Below are 13,516 nucleotides of genomic sequence, written 5' to 3' on the forward strand. Positions count from 1 at the left end.
TTATTTTGACATAGTTTGAAACTAAAGAAAAGATGTAAAAATATCACAAAGAATCCCTAAATATCCTTTTCCCAGAGATCCCATTTAAATTTGGCTAAGCATCCCAACAATGCTTTTTAGTTTGTTTGTTTGTTTTTGTTAAATAGGAAAGGATCCATCCTGTATTAGGCCTTGTACTAGTTGCATCTCTCTCTCTTTCAATCCGTAACAACACCTCAGTCCTTAACTTTCTTGACATTAATAGCTTTGCAGATTCTAGGCTACTCATTTTGTGGAATGTTTCTCAATTTGAGCTACTCTTGTATTGCCTTATCTGTCTCAGGTTATGTAGTTTTAAAACATTTGTTTTTAGCTTTATTTTTTCTCTGATTATGAAGGCAATACATGCTTTTACAGCCAGGTTATGTTTTTTCATCTGAATATCATTGAATCCCATTGGGTAGTGCATGTCTATTTGTCCCATTATTGGTTGAATTATATATAAACACTTTAAAAAGGTGATGCTTGCCAGGTTTCTCCATTGTAGAGTTATTCCCAAACACCCCTCCCTTTTTAATAATAATTTTGTGGTGAGATAGTTAAAGACTATGCAAAATCCTGTTTCTTAAATAACTGTCATCAACTAATTTTAGCATCAATTAATGTTTCTTGCTTGAAATAACCACTAGTACGGTTATCAAATGGTGATTTTTAAAAATAATACTATCATTTTTTCAACCTTTGTTTGTTGGTATCTATTAAGTGAGAAGCTTCTTTTCTCTATACTTATTAATTTATATTAGTGTGGGCTTCTGAGCTCCTATTTTATTGGGTGGAATATAACGCATTAATACCACTATTTGTTTTGATGCTTTTATTTTCCCTGATGTAGCCAATGGAAATTCCTTCAGGTTGCCTTTTGAGTTATTTGGCCATGTCCCAATTATTTGTATATGTCTTTACTATCTTGCCCTTCCTGTGTACAAGCCCTCAATTAACCTATTATTCCAAGGACCCTTAGTTCCATTTAGTGGAGAAAGGTATTCAGAAAGCATATCTGGGTAGGAGCTGTGCATGATGCTACTGGGGTGTCATTTCTCCCATACTCTCACTGAGGACAGATTAGGAAATACATGCATGTATATGTGGTATACACACACAGATTCACAAAACATACATTTATTCCTTTACCTAGATATTTGCTAAAAGCCATGAGTTCATCCTGATATCTCCAATTCTAGTCCAACAACAAAAGATTTATTCTAGCTTTCCCCTTTTTATAGTTGCTCCCCTAGTCTAATAAGAAAATTGGTTCCCATTGGCTCAGTCTCCCTGTGTGTGGCCAATGTTCTCAGTCTGTTGGCGGCTAATCCACCCCACCCACTTAGGAGTCTGCCTCTCTAGGACACCACCAAGTTCAGGACTTTTGAATGGCTTTTTGATGAAGGAAATAAGTCAATATATTTTTAAAATTAAAAAGAGGAAGGAAAGGAGAAGAGAATTGAATCCCAATTTCCAAAGTTCCTTAGGTCTTGATGTACAGGGATAAAGTCTAGGACCTTCTCAAAGTGAATAATCTAATAGCAGTATGTGAGAGGCTAAATGCTAATAATTTTCCAAAATTCTGGAAGGATATCAATCCTTTGACTAAAGAAATGCAAGAATAAAATACAAAATTAAGCAGAATAAACAAAGAGAAATTATAATTCAGATGAGTCAGAGTGAACTGTAGAATGCCAAAGGCAAATATAAGATATTAATGGTGAAAGCTGCTGAAGCTGGAATGTCAAAGATGCACACTTTTAATGTAATGGACGATGAGTAACGACCCTGCCATACAGAGGAGGGCATAACACTGACATAGATTGGGAGAAGAAAATATCTCCCCTGATTATTTGTACCACAACTTAATCCTCATGCAGATTTACTGCCTGGATTCATGTGATCTGTTTGTTACAAAAATATGTCAAGCATAACCACTTCGAATCCTGTGAGAAATTTGTAAGCATATTATTGAATATTTTTGAATACATAAAGAGATTGAAAAAGAGTAAGAGAAAAAAGGAATAGTGAGACGGTAATTATCTAAAATATATTTAATTAGAAGTCTAAAAGAAATCAGACTGAGGAAGGAGCAATAATTGAGAGGGTAAATACTAAGAATTTTCTAGAATTTTAGAAATATACCAATCCTTTGAAGAAATACAAGAATAAAACACGATTTTCAGCAGGATAAATAAAAAGAAACCCTAATTTAGATGAGTCAGAGTGGACTGTAGAATGCTAAAGGCAAAAACAAAATGTTAAAGCAAACACAGAAAAAAATGATTAACACAAAGATGTGACAATTTGATTGATGATTGAATTCTTAAAAGCCCTAGCCAAAGATAAGTAAATGTCTTCAAAATGCTGACGAAAATAACTGTCAGCCTAAAATTGTGCATCTGGTGAAAATATCATTTAAGAGCACTGGTAAAATAAATAGCAAAGACTTGGAACCAACCCAAATGTCCATCAATGATAGACTGGATTAAGAAAATGTGGCACATATACACCATGGAATACTATCCAGCCACAAAAAAGGATGAGTTCATGTCCTTTGCAGGAACATGAATGACGGTGGAAACCATCATTCTAGACAAACTATCGCAAGGACAGAAAACCAAACACTGCATGGTCTCACTCATAAGTGGGAGTTGAACAATGAGAACACATGGACACAGGGTGAGGAACATCACACAGGGTGGGTTGGGGGGTGGGAGGCTAGGGGAGGATAGTATTAGGAGAAATACCAAATGAAAATGATGAGTTGATGGGCGCAGCAACCCAACATGGCACATGTATACCTATGTAACAAACCTGCATGTTGTACACATGTACCCTAGAACTGAAAGTATAATAATAATGAAAAAAACTTAAAAAGAATGCTGATAAAATAAAGACATTTCCAGACAACAATAACTGAGAGCATTTATCGCCAATAAATCCACACTAGAGTATATTCAACAGAATATACTTAAAACAGAAGAAAACTTATAGATAAGCTCTAAGAGGTGAGAATTGGTAAATCAGTTATAAGTAATTGTGTGATACAGGTCTAAACGTTTGTTGTGAAAAAAATTAATGAGTATGAAGTTTTCTGGATCACATAGACATGTAGAAAATATAGAACTCAGAGTTTAGAAGAAAAGAATAGTGAGATATAGCTGAATATATATCATTCAGTCTGGACTGGTGGAATGAATATAACAAGATAGAAATAAGAAGCTGTTAGTAGGGGGCTATCAGAATTAAAGTGTTCTAAGACCCTTATATGGCTTTGGAGGAGAGTAAGGTTCTTTATTAACATGACTCTTGGTCTAGATTGAATTACGCATGAAATAATTAAAATAATTAGCACTAAAAGAATTAGCCTAATTCACAAGCTAGTAGAGGGGATAGATTCAGAATAAGAAAACAAGATATCCCTATGAAAAGAAGGCAAGCTATGAAGGGGAAAAAAAAAAAGAAGAAAAATTGAGACAATGAGAAAGTGCAAATAGGGCAGAAAAAAGTCAAAACTTAAAGCAACCAAAATAAAGATAAATATATCCCCAAGTTAAAATACAATAATTGTATGCATACAATTTAAAATCCAATTTTGTGATACTTGTAGGGGATTTGGCTGAAATAAAATAACAGTAAAATTTTGAAAGAAAAAGAAATGGAAAACTATGATTGTATTTTAACCAAAAGAAAGTGAATGAAGCTGAATTAACAGGCAAAATAGACCATAAGGTTAAAATAACTTTAAAGGCAATTTTTTGAAAAGGTAAGATTACTTTATTATTTCACAGTTACACCATTATGAAAAAAATCATTGATTTACTTGGAAGAAAGAACAATTCTAAACTGAAATTAACTATAGTACAAAGAAATGGAAAAGTCTATCATCAAAAGGCAGACTGAATCATATCAGTTCCTAGTAAAAGAAGAGTAAAAAACCAAAATCAGTTAAGTACATGGTAAATTTTGAACAGTCATTAAGAAACTAGATTGAATGACAAAACAAAACATTGAATTGAGCAGCTGGAGAATATACTTAATATCAACCTGTGAGCAAAATATTTAAATGCTAGCTCATAAGATATTACCATTAGTTACTTGTGAGAAAGGGTTAAAATTGAAAAATTTTTAGAGATCTAAATAAAACACTCTAGACAAATCTTATTCTTCAATCTTTGTGTTTTTCTAGTTGTTAAACTTTCAATCTTTATAGATATTGAAATTATCTTTATTTGAAGGGAAAACCTGCTGAGAATGAGTTTCTGTTTTCCTCATTCTGTGCATAATTGTATTTCCATTTTTCATGGACTGGTCAAATAGAGGAAAGCTTGCCTGCAAGCAAAGCAGATTGAAAAATTCCCATCCAGATGTATCATCAGACAGGCATTAACAAGAGCTTATCATTTTGTCTGGGGCAGACAAAATGTTTTTTTTTTTTTTTTTTTTTTTTTTTTTTTTTTTTTTGAGACGAAGTCTCGCTGTGTCGCCCAGGCTGGAGTGCAGTGGCGCGATCTCGGCTCACTGCAAGCTCCGCCTCCCGGGTTCCCGCCATTCTCCCGCCTCAGCCTCCGAGTAGCTGGGACTACAGGCGCCCGCCACCGCGCCCGGCTAGTTTTTTGTATTTTTAGTAGAGACGGGGGTTTCACCGTGTTAGCCAGGAGGGTCTCGATCTGCTGACCTCGTGATCCACCCGCCTCGGCCTCCCAAAGTGCTGGGATTACAGGCTTGAGCCACCGCGCCCGGCCCAGACAAAATGTTTACAGAAAAAGTATTTCTTGAGAATGTTCACATGGACATTTAGTCTTCAATGATATGCTAAACTACTACATTAACAAAATTTTATTTTTTTCTTGTCATGTCCACTTTTTGTTAGGGCTTGTGAGAATGGTCATATACCATTCCATATAGATATTTTAACACAAAATAGTAACTTGTTTATCCTTTGACACATACTGCATTTGTATGTGGTTCGAGAGAGAGAGAGGTTATGGTCACATAACAATGTAATGTAGTGTATTTCATCTTTTATATCAATTATAAACATAAACAGCTTCCGTCAGATTCAGGCAACTTCTGTTCTACTCTCAAAAGATATTTTACCTACCAAAATATAGCCTTGCCACTGCAGTTCACTGCTGGGAAACATGGTTCCTGTGAAAATAAAGAAATGAGATGTAGTTAAGGGTTAAAAATTATAACTTCTTTTTTTCTGTAAAACTTCATGATCCCCTATCTGTTGTTTTTCTGAACAAGTTCCTGTCTTTTAAAATTGATATAATTCAGCCCCATTTCCTGGTCTCATTCTCCAGTTAACCTTAGAAATGATTTCTGGATCTGGTGTGTTTGTCCGGAATATAAGGGACAGGTGTCTTTTCAGGCAACTGAATGTAAAACAGTTGAACATAAGCTGCCCTCTCCACTGAGATGTCACGGTCACATAGGCAGGAGCCTCAAAGCTGGCTCAGAACTGGAATTCCAATGATTGACTATCCGGTCAACTAAATTCCCACTATTAAGTTGCAAGGTTGTAGCACACATTTGCAGATAACTCAATGCTTCATAGATGCTCACTGCTTCAGAAAAATCTGTGTGACTGGAAAGTTCTATGTACATGTATTTTGTTTTTGTGTTTGAATCTGTATCAGAGGATTTGTTGTTAAAGGCAACCCCAAATGGCTTCTTTAGTAATGTGAAAATTGATCATACAAATTGAATCATTTTTGTCATATCCATCTAAAACAGAGTCCAGAGGCCAGCAGAAAGCACTCAGGGCATATAACATTGCTCCAAGAATGTGAATTCTGTGTAAGCCTGGCTGCTGAAACTGCCTGTTGTAACCTGAAACCAGTTTTATCTAATAGCTACTGAAACAAGAGTTTTACCCTTTGCCATCAGTTGGAGCTTGTTAGCTTCCTAAAACTTTACTGGTGACAATGAACTTTCTTGCAAAACAATATGTAACATTTCTCCTTTTTATAGGACCTCCAACCTTCTCTTTGTTCTTTGGACATACCAAAGACCACCTGGACTGTGTGTATGCCTCACATTGCAATTCTTGCTTCCCATATAATATGCTTTAAATTTAGAGATTTGAGATACTATATTTGACTTCAAAAGTAGATGATGTACAGAGGTCAGTTTCTAAAACTACATGTGCGTACATGCCATCTGAAGGATCTCATTAAATATGAATTTTGATTCAGGGTGTTTCTGGTGAGGCCGGAGTTTCTGCATTTTTAACAATACTCCACGTGATCCTGTTTGTCCTAGGACCATATTTTGAGTAGCAAGGGCACAGAGTTTCGCATGTTGACATGGAATCCTCCAATAGCTACATGGAATAGATATGAACCCCCTTTACAGATGAGGAAATAGAGGCTAGGTGAAGTTAGTACATACTGTCATGTAGCCTTATGTCCTTTGAGTCAGCACTTTTCAACTATGCCTCAACTGTATTCCTCTTATAATCTCCTTCTTCTTTATCTCTTGAATTACTATTTTTATATATTTGGTTTTCATGTATAGTAACTGCTGGGCTTTCCTTAGGAATGTTCAGTCTTCTACATTCTTTTTAAATGGCGATATTTAAGTAAAGTGTTAGCACTAAGTTTTGAAAATCTTATGGGCTTGTTATTTGTCCAGTTGTAGAGATATGAAAACCCCACTATATTCGGTATAGCTGATCGCAATGCAGCTTCATGTTGACAGACCTGCAGAAGACAGGATGTTCTATCAACATAATGCCAGAAAGTTCATCTGTTGATAGGATCTCCTACTGTGGGGAAGTTTGTGATCGCTCATTCATTTTGTAGAAAAAAATTCTACCAGAAGTTTTTAACCGGTGTTGCCAGTTAGAAATACATGTGAACTTTTAAAAACTACGATGGCTGGGTGCTACTCCCAAAGTCTGACCAGTGGTTCTGGGGTTGGGCTTGGCATTATATGGCTTAAAATTCTACACAGTAATTATTATATGAAATAGGGTCTGAGAAATATTGCTTTAAAAGTACTAATACGTAACCACCTACCTACCTGCCCCAAACAATTAAATCATAATTTCTGAGTGTGATCCAAATATAAGTATTTTTTAAAAACTCTTATGTGATTTTAATGTGTAGCATGTGTGAAAAACATTCCCAAATGATTTTCCCAGTGAATTCATTATATTTGAGGCTGATAACTTATGTTAGTATTGTGGTGAAAAAAGGAAGTTATGTTTTTTCTCTTAAGAGGATCAATGGTAATTATCAGAAAAAGATAGGGATTTGGCTTTGGTTAAAAATACGACAGGACAACTGAGGCAACAGAGAAGGGCATTTGGAAGATTAGATCAGTTCATGCATATTTTAAATCTGGTTTCTAAACAAGAATGTGGCAATTATTTGTCAAATAAATGTCAGATAATTCCATCTGCAATATTTTCAAGGCATTTTTGTGTTATGGATCTTTACCATTAGAATTAATAAAATATGAATAATTCTAGGATGGTATTTTAAATAAATTTGGAGATCTGATTGATTAGGTAAATTCACTCTGTTAAAAGTATCTTCAACACATTTCCCTGTGTTGATTTTTTTATGTGAATAAGGTTGTACCGCTTTGTCATGTGAGCTGTTTTAACCTCATAGATCTTAGTTTCTTATCAGTTTCAATGCCATGTCCTTTAATATAAAAACAGTAATTATAACAAATTCGTGATGTATTATTCCTGGGTAAGATATATTACGACTAAAATTCATTGCTCAAACTTATCAAGGTTGTGTTACAGAAAAACTAGGTGGTTATACTCGACAGTGCAACAAAGTATTTTCAACTTTCCATATCAAAAGGATCTTCAGATTTAGAGGTCTGCCTGCCACTTCCATCAGAGAGGTATCAGGCTTTAAGTTTCTCTCTTCACAATTTATTTAGAGAAAAGCACAGTACCTGCCTAAGTTAAGGCAAAATAAAAATATGGGGGGTGTTTTCAGGCAGTCAGTGGCTTAGCTTATAAGTATTTCAATCATTATTTTTCATGACCTGAAATCTAACAGCAGGTGTATTTTAATGCTGCATACTATCATGATGGTTAGCTGGTGATTATTGAAAAGCAGGCAATAATGTTTTCTGTTTCATTCAATCTCTCACCCTTCACCAAAACCCCTTATTAGGGAGAGGTCTTAATTTTTGTTTATTTTCAAATAATTGAAGCAAGGAGGAGGAAAGGAATTCTTCCAAGTAATTTTGTATTATTATTGTTATTGTGATTTTTGCTTAAATGTAGATCTCACAATGATATTGCCTTATCACCAATGGGTTCTGACAAAAAAGATCAAAGAATTAATAAGAAAATATGCTGGGCCTTTGTTATGGACCATGAGATGCTAACGTCCCTGAGAGGTTTGTGCCATTCTAATAGATGTTTTTCCTCAATTCTTCCCAACTTCTCCTACTTCCTCTTACTCTGTGATGAAACCATACTGAATTTCTTTCAGTTCTTGCAGTGAGATTATATCCTTTTTGACCTCTGAACTTTTGCACACATTGCTCCCTTTGGCCAGATCAGGAATTCTTGAGCTGTTTGTTCTCAGGATTCCTTTACACTCGTAAAGATTATTGAGAACTCTAGAAAGCCTTTGTTGATGTAGGCTATCCATCTACCACATTGGAAATTAAATATCTGAAACTTTAATAATTTCTGATATAACAACATGAACCTATTATGTTATTACAAATAACATTTTTATGAAGAGTAAACTATATATTTCCAAATAAAACAATTCAGAAGGGTACCATTGTTTTGTGTCTTTTCAAATTTCTTCAATGTCTGTGTTAATAGAAGATACATGAATTGTTCCTTCTGCTTCTGCAGTCTTTTGTAATATATTGTTTTGGTTGAAGGACCTATATAAAACCATATGTAGTTGGAAAAGGAAGATGCATTTTAGTAGCCTTTTCAGATCATTGTGAATGTTGTTCTTTACTTTTTACCAAAATTCAACAAGGAATTTCTTAAAACTCAGTTGTGCTGTGGTTTAAGACCACTTCATATTCACATCTAGCCACAGAAAAATGCAAGATCGTTGCCCAAACCACAAAAATAACCTAACATCCTGTTTCCTGGCTACTGTGAGCAGAAACTGCATCTTCACCAATTATAGCTTTAGTCTCCCTTCATTTTTCCCACCTTCTAGATAAAACTTAAGATAAATAGAAATTTACGCTGACAGTGAGATCACTTGGACACATGGTAGGGAACATCACACACTGGGGCCTGTCGTGGGGTAGGGGTAAGGGGGAGGGATAACATTAGGAGATATAACTAATGTAAATGACGAGTTAATAGGTGCAGCATACCAACATGGTACATGTATACATATGTAACAAACCTGCACGTTGTGCACATGTACCCTAGAACTTTAAATATAATAATAATTAAAAAAGAAATTTACGTTGATTTCCTGGAGAAAATAAAGCAAGCCCTCCTTCCACGGACCTCACCCGTGATCACCTAACACAAGCCAAAACCCTGTTTTGAATATTTTCTAAACCTCTCTTGCTGAGATGCCCAGTGGTTCTTCATAGTGTGTGCGCTCTCATATGCAACATTAGTCAATCATGCCAACTTTTTTTTGACAACGGGTACATCTGTGGTGATCTTGGGCTGAAGGGAACCAATCATAGTTTTTGATGGCCTTCTGTAAGTGGGTATTTTTAGAGTATATTTTGGCAGGTATATAGAAACTTATTTACCCATTTCCAAGAGATTGTTACAAGATCAAACAACAATAGACTGCTTTCAGAATTGGCATTATTCTGACAACACGACTAGCTTCAGTCCTTTTGTCTTTTTTTTTTTTTTTTTTTTTTTTTTTTGAGACAGAGGCTCGCTCTGTCACCCAGGCTGGAGTGCAGTAGTGTGATCTAGGCTCACTGTAAGCTCTGCCTCCCGGGTTCATGCCATTCTCCTGCCTCAGCATCCTGAGTAGCTGGGACTACAGGCGCCCACCACCACACCCGGCTAATTTTTTTGTATTTTGAGTAGCAATGGGGTTTCACCATTTTAGCCAGGATGGTCTCGATCTCTTAACCTGGTAATCCGCCCACCTCCGCCTCCCAAAGTGGGATCCCAAAGCTGGGATTAGAGGCGTGAGCCACCGTGCCCGGCCTGGTCTTTTTTTTAGAATACTCTGATACCAAGTAATTCTAAAAATGTTGTTGAATTATAATATTTGCATTGGGGCTTGGTTAATCTTGCAATTGTCAAATGTTATTTTGCGTTTTTAAATGCTTAGGATAATTTGATATATCTGATAATTTTATGTATTTTAGTAAATGGAGTCCTTTATAAAGATTATGTACATAAAGATCTTGTATTAGGGGCGGAGCAAGATGGCCGAATAGGAACAGCTCCAGTCTCCAACTCCCAGCGCGAGCAACACAGAAGACCAGTGATTTCTGCATTTTCAACTGAGGTACTGGGGTCATCTCACTAGGGAGTGCCGGACAATCGGTGCTGGTCAGCTGCGGCAGCCTGACCAGCAAGAGCTGAAGCAGGGCGAGGCATCGCCTCATCTGGGAAGCACAAGGGGGAAGGGAATCCCTTTTCCTAGCCAGGGGAACTGAGACACACAACACCTGGAAAATTGGGTAATCCCACCCCAATACCGCACTTTAAACAAATGGGCATACCAGAAGAATATATCCCTCACCTGGCTGGGAGGGTCCCACGGCCACAGAGCCTCCCTCACTGCTAGCACAGCAGTCTGTGATCTAACCGAAATGGCAGCAGCGAGGCTGGGGGAGGGGCGCCCGCCATTGCTGAGGCTTAAGTAGGTAAACAAAGCCGCTGGGAAGCTCGAACTGGGTGGAGCTCACAGCAGCTCAAGGAAACCTGCCTGTCTCTATAGACTCCACCTCTGGAGGCAGGGCACAGCTAAAAAAACAACAGGGGAAGCAGCAGAGGCCTGAGCAGACGCGAACGACTCTGTCTGACAGCTTTGAAGAGAGCAGTGGATCTCCCAACACGGAGGTTGAGATCTGAGAATGGACAGACTGCCTGCTCAAGTGCGTCCCTGACCCCTGAATAGCCTAACTGGGAGACATCCCCCACTAGGGGCAGTCTGACACCCCACACCTCACAGGGTGGAGTACACCCCTGAGAGGAAGCTTCCAAAGTAAGAACCAGACAGGTACACTCACTGTTCAGCAATATTCTATCTTCTGCAACCTCTGCTGCTGATACCCAGGCAAACAGGGTCTGGAGTGGACCTCAAGCAATCTCCAACAGACCTATAGCTGAGGGTCCTGACTGTCAGAAGGAAAACTATCAAACAGGAAGAACACCTATACCAAATCCACATCAGTACGTCACCATCATCAAAGACCAGAGACAGATAAAACCACAAAGATGGGGAAAAAGCAGGGCAGAAAAGCTGGAAATTCAAAAAATAAGAGTGCATCTCCCCCTGCAAAGGAGCGCAGCCCATCGCCAGCAACGGATTGAAGCTGGTCAGAGAATGACTTTGACGAGATGAGAGAAGAAGGCTTCAGTCCATCAAACTTCTCAGAGCTAAAGGAGGAATTACATACCCAGCGCAAAGAAACTAAAAATCTTGAAAAAAGAGTGGAAGAATTGACAGCTAGACTAATTAATGCAGAGAAGGTCATAAACGAAATGACAGAGATGAAAACCATGACACGAGAAATACGTGACAAATGCACAAGCTTCAGTAACCGACTCGATCAACTGGAAGAAAGAGTATCAGTGATTGAGGATCAAATGAATGAAATGAAGCGAGAAGAGAAACCAAAAGAAAAAAGAAGAAAAAGGAATGAACAAAGCCTGCAAGAAGTATGGGATTATGTAAAAAGACCAAATCTACGTCTGATTGGGGTGCCTGAAAGTGAGGGGGAAAATGGAAGCAAGTTGGAAAACACTCTTCAGGATATCATCCGGGAGAACTGCCCCAACCTAGTAGGGCAGGCCAACATTCAAATTCAGGAAATACAGAGAACACCACAAAGATACTCCTCCAGAAGAGCAACTCCAAGACACATAATTGCCAGATTCACCAAAATTGAAATGAAGGAAAAAATCTTAAGGGCAGCCAGAGAGAAAGGTCGGGTTACCCACAAAGGGAAGCCCATCAGACTAACAGCAGATCTCTCGGCAGAAACTCTACAAGCCAGAAGAGAGTGGGGGCCAATATTCAACGTTCTTAAAGAAAAGAATTTTAAACCCAGAATTTCATATCCAGCCAAATTAAGTTTCATAAGTGAAGGAGAAATAAAATCCTTTACAGATAAGCAAATGCTTAGATATTTTGTCACCACCAGGCCCGCCTTACAAGAGACCCTGAAGGAACCCCTAAACATGGAAAGGAACAACCAGTACGAGCCATTGCAAAAACATGCCAAAATGTAAAGACCATCGAGGCTAGGAAGAAACTGCATCAACTAATGAGCAAAATAACCAGTTAATATCATAATGACAGGATCAAGTTCACACATAACAATATTAACTTTAAATGTAAATGGACTAAATGCTCCAATTAAAAGACACAGACTGGCAAACTGGATAAAGAGTCAAGACCCATCAGTCTGCTGTATTCAGGAGACCCATCTCACATGCAGAGACATACATAGGCTCAAAATAAAGGGATGGAGGAAGATCTACCAAGCAAATGGAGAACAAAAAAAAGCAGGGGTTGCAATCCTAGTCTCTGATAAAACAGACTTTAAACCATCAAAGATCAAAAGAGACAAAGAAGGCCATTACATAATGGTAAAGGGATCAATTCAACAGGAAGAGCTAACTCTCCTAAATATACATGCACCCAATACAGGAGCACCCAGATTCATAAAGCAAGTCCTTAGAGACTTACAAAGAGACTTAGACTCCCATACAATAATAATGGGAGACTTCAACACTCCACTGTCAACATTAGACAGATCAATGAGACAGAAAGTTAACAAGGATATCCAGGAATTGAACTCATCTCTGCACCAAGCGGATCTAATAGACATCTATAGAACTCTGCACCCCAAATCAACAGAATATACATTCTTCTCAGCACCACATCACACTTATTCCAAAATTGACCACATAATTGGAAGTAAAGCACTCCTTAGCAAATGTAAAAGAACAGAAATTATAACAAACTGTCTCTCAGACCACAGTGCAATCAAACTAGAACTCAGGACTAAGAAACTCACTCAAAACTGCTCAACTACATGGAAACTGAACAACCTGCTCCTGAATAACTACTGGGTACATAATGAAATGAAGGCAGAAATAAAGATGTTCTTTGAAACCAATGAGAACAAAGATATAACATACCAGAATCTCTGGGACACATTTAAAGCAGTGTGTAGAGGGAAATTTATAGCACTAAATGCCCACAAGGGAAAGCAGGAAAGATCTAAAATTGACACTCTAACATCACAATTAAAAGAACTAGAGAGGCAAGAGCAAACACATTCAAAAGCTAGCAGAAGGCAAGAAATAACT

This window comes from Rhinopithecus roxellana, chromosome 9 (genome assembly GCF_007565055.1).
Source record: "Rhinopithecus roxellana isolate Shanxi Qingling chromosome 9, ASM756505v1, whole genome shotgun sequence".
In the NCBI taxonomy this organism is placed as follows: domain Eukaryota; kingdom Metazoa; phylum Chordata; class Mammalia; order Primates; family Cercopithecidae; genus Rhinopithecus; species Rhinopithecus roxellana.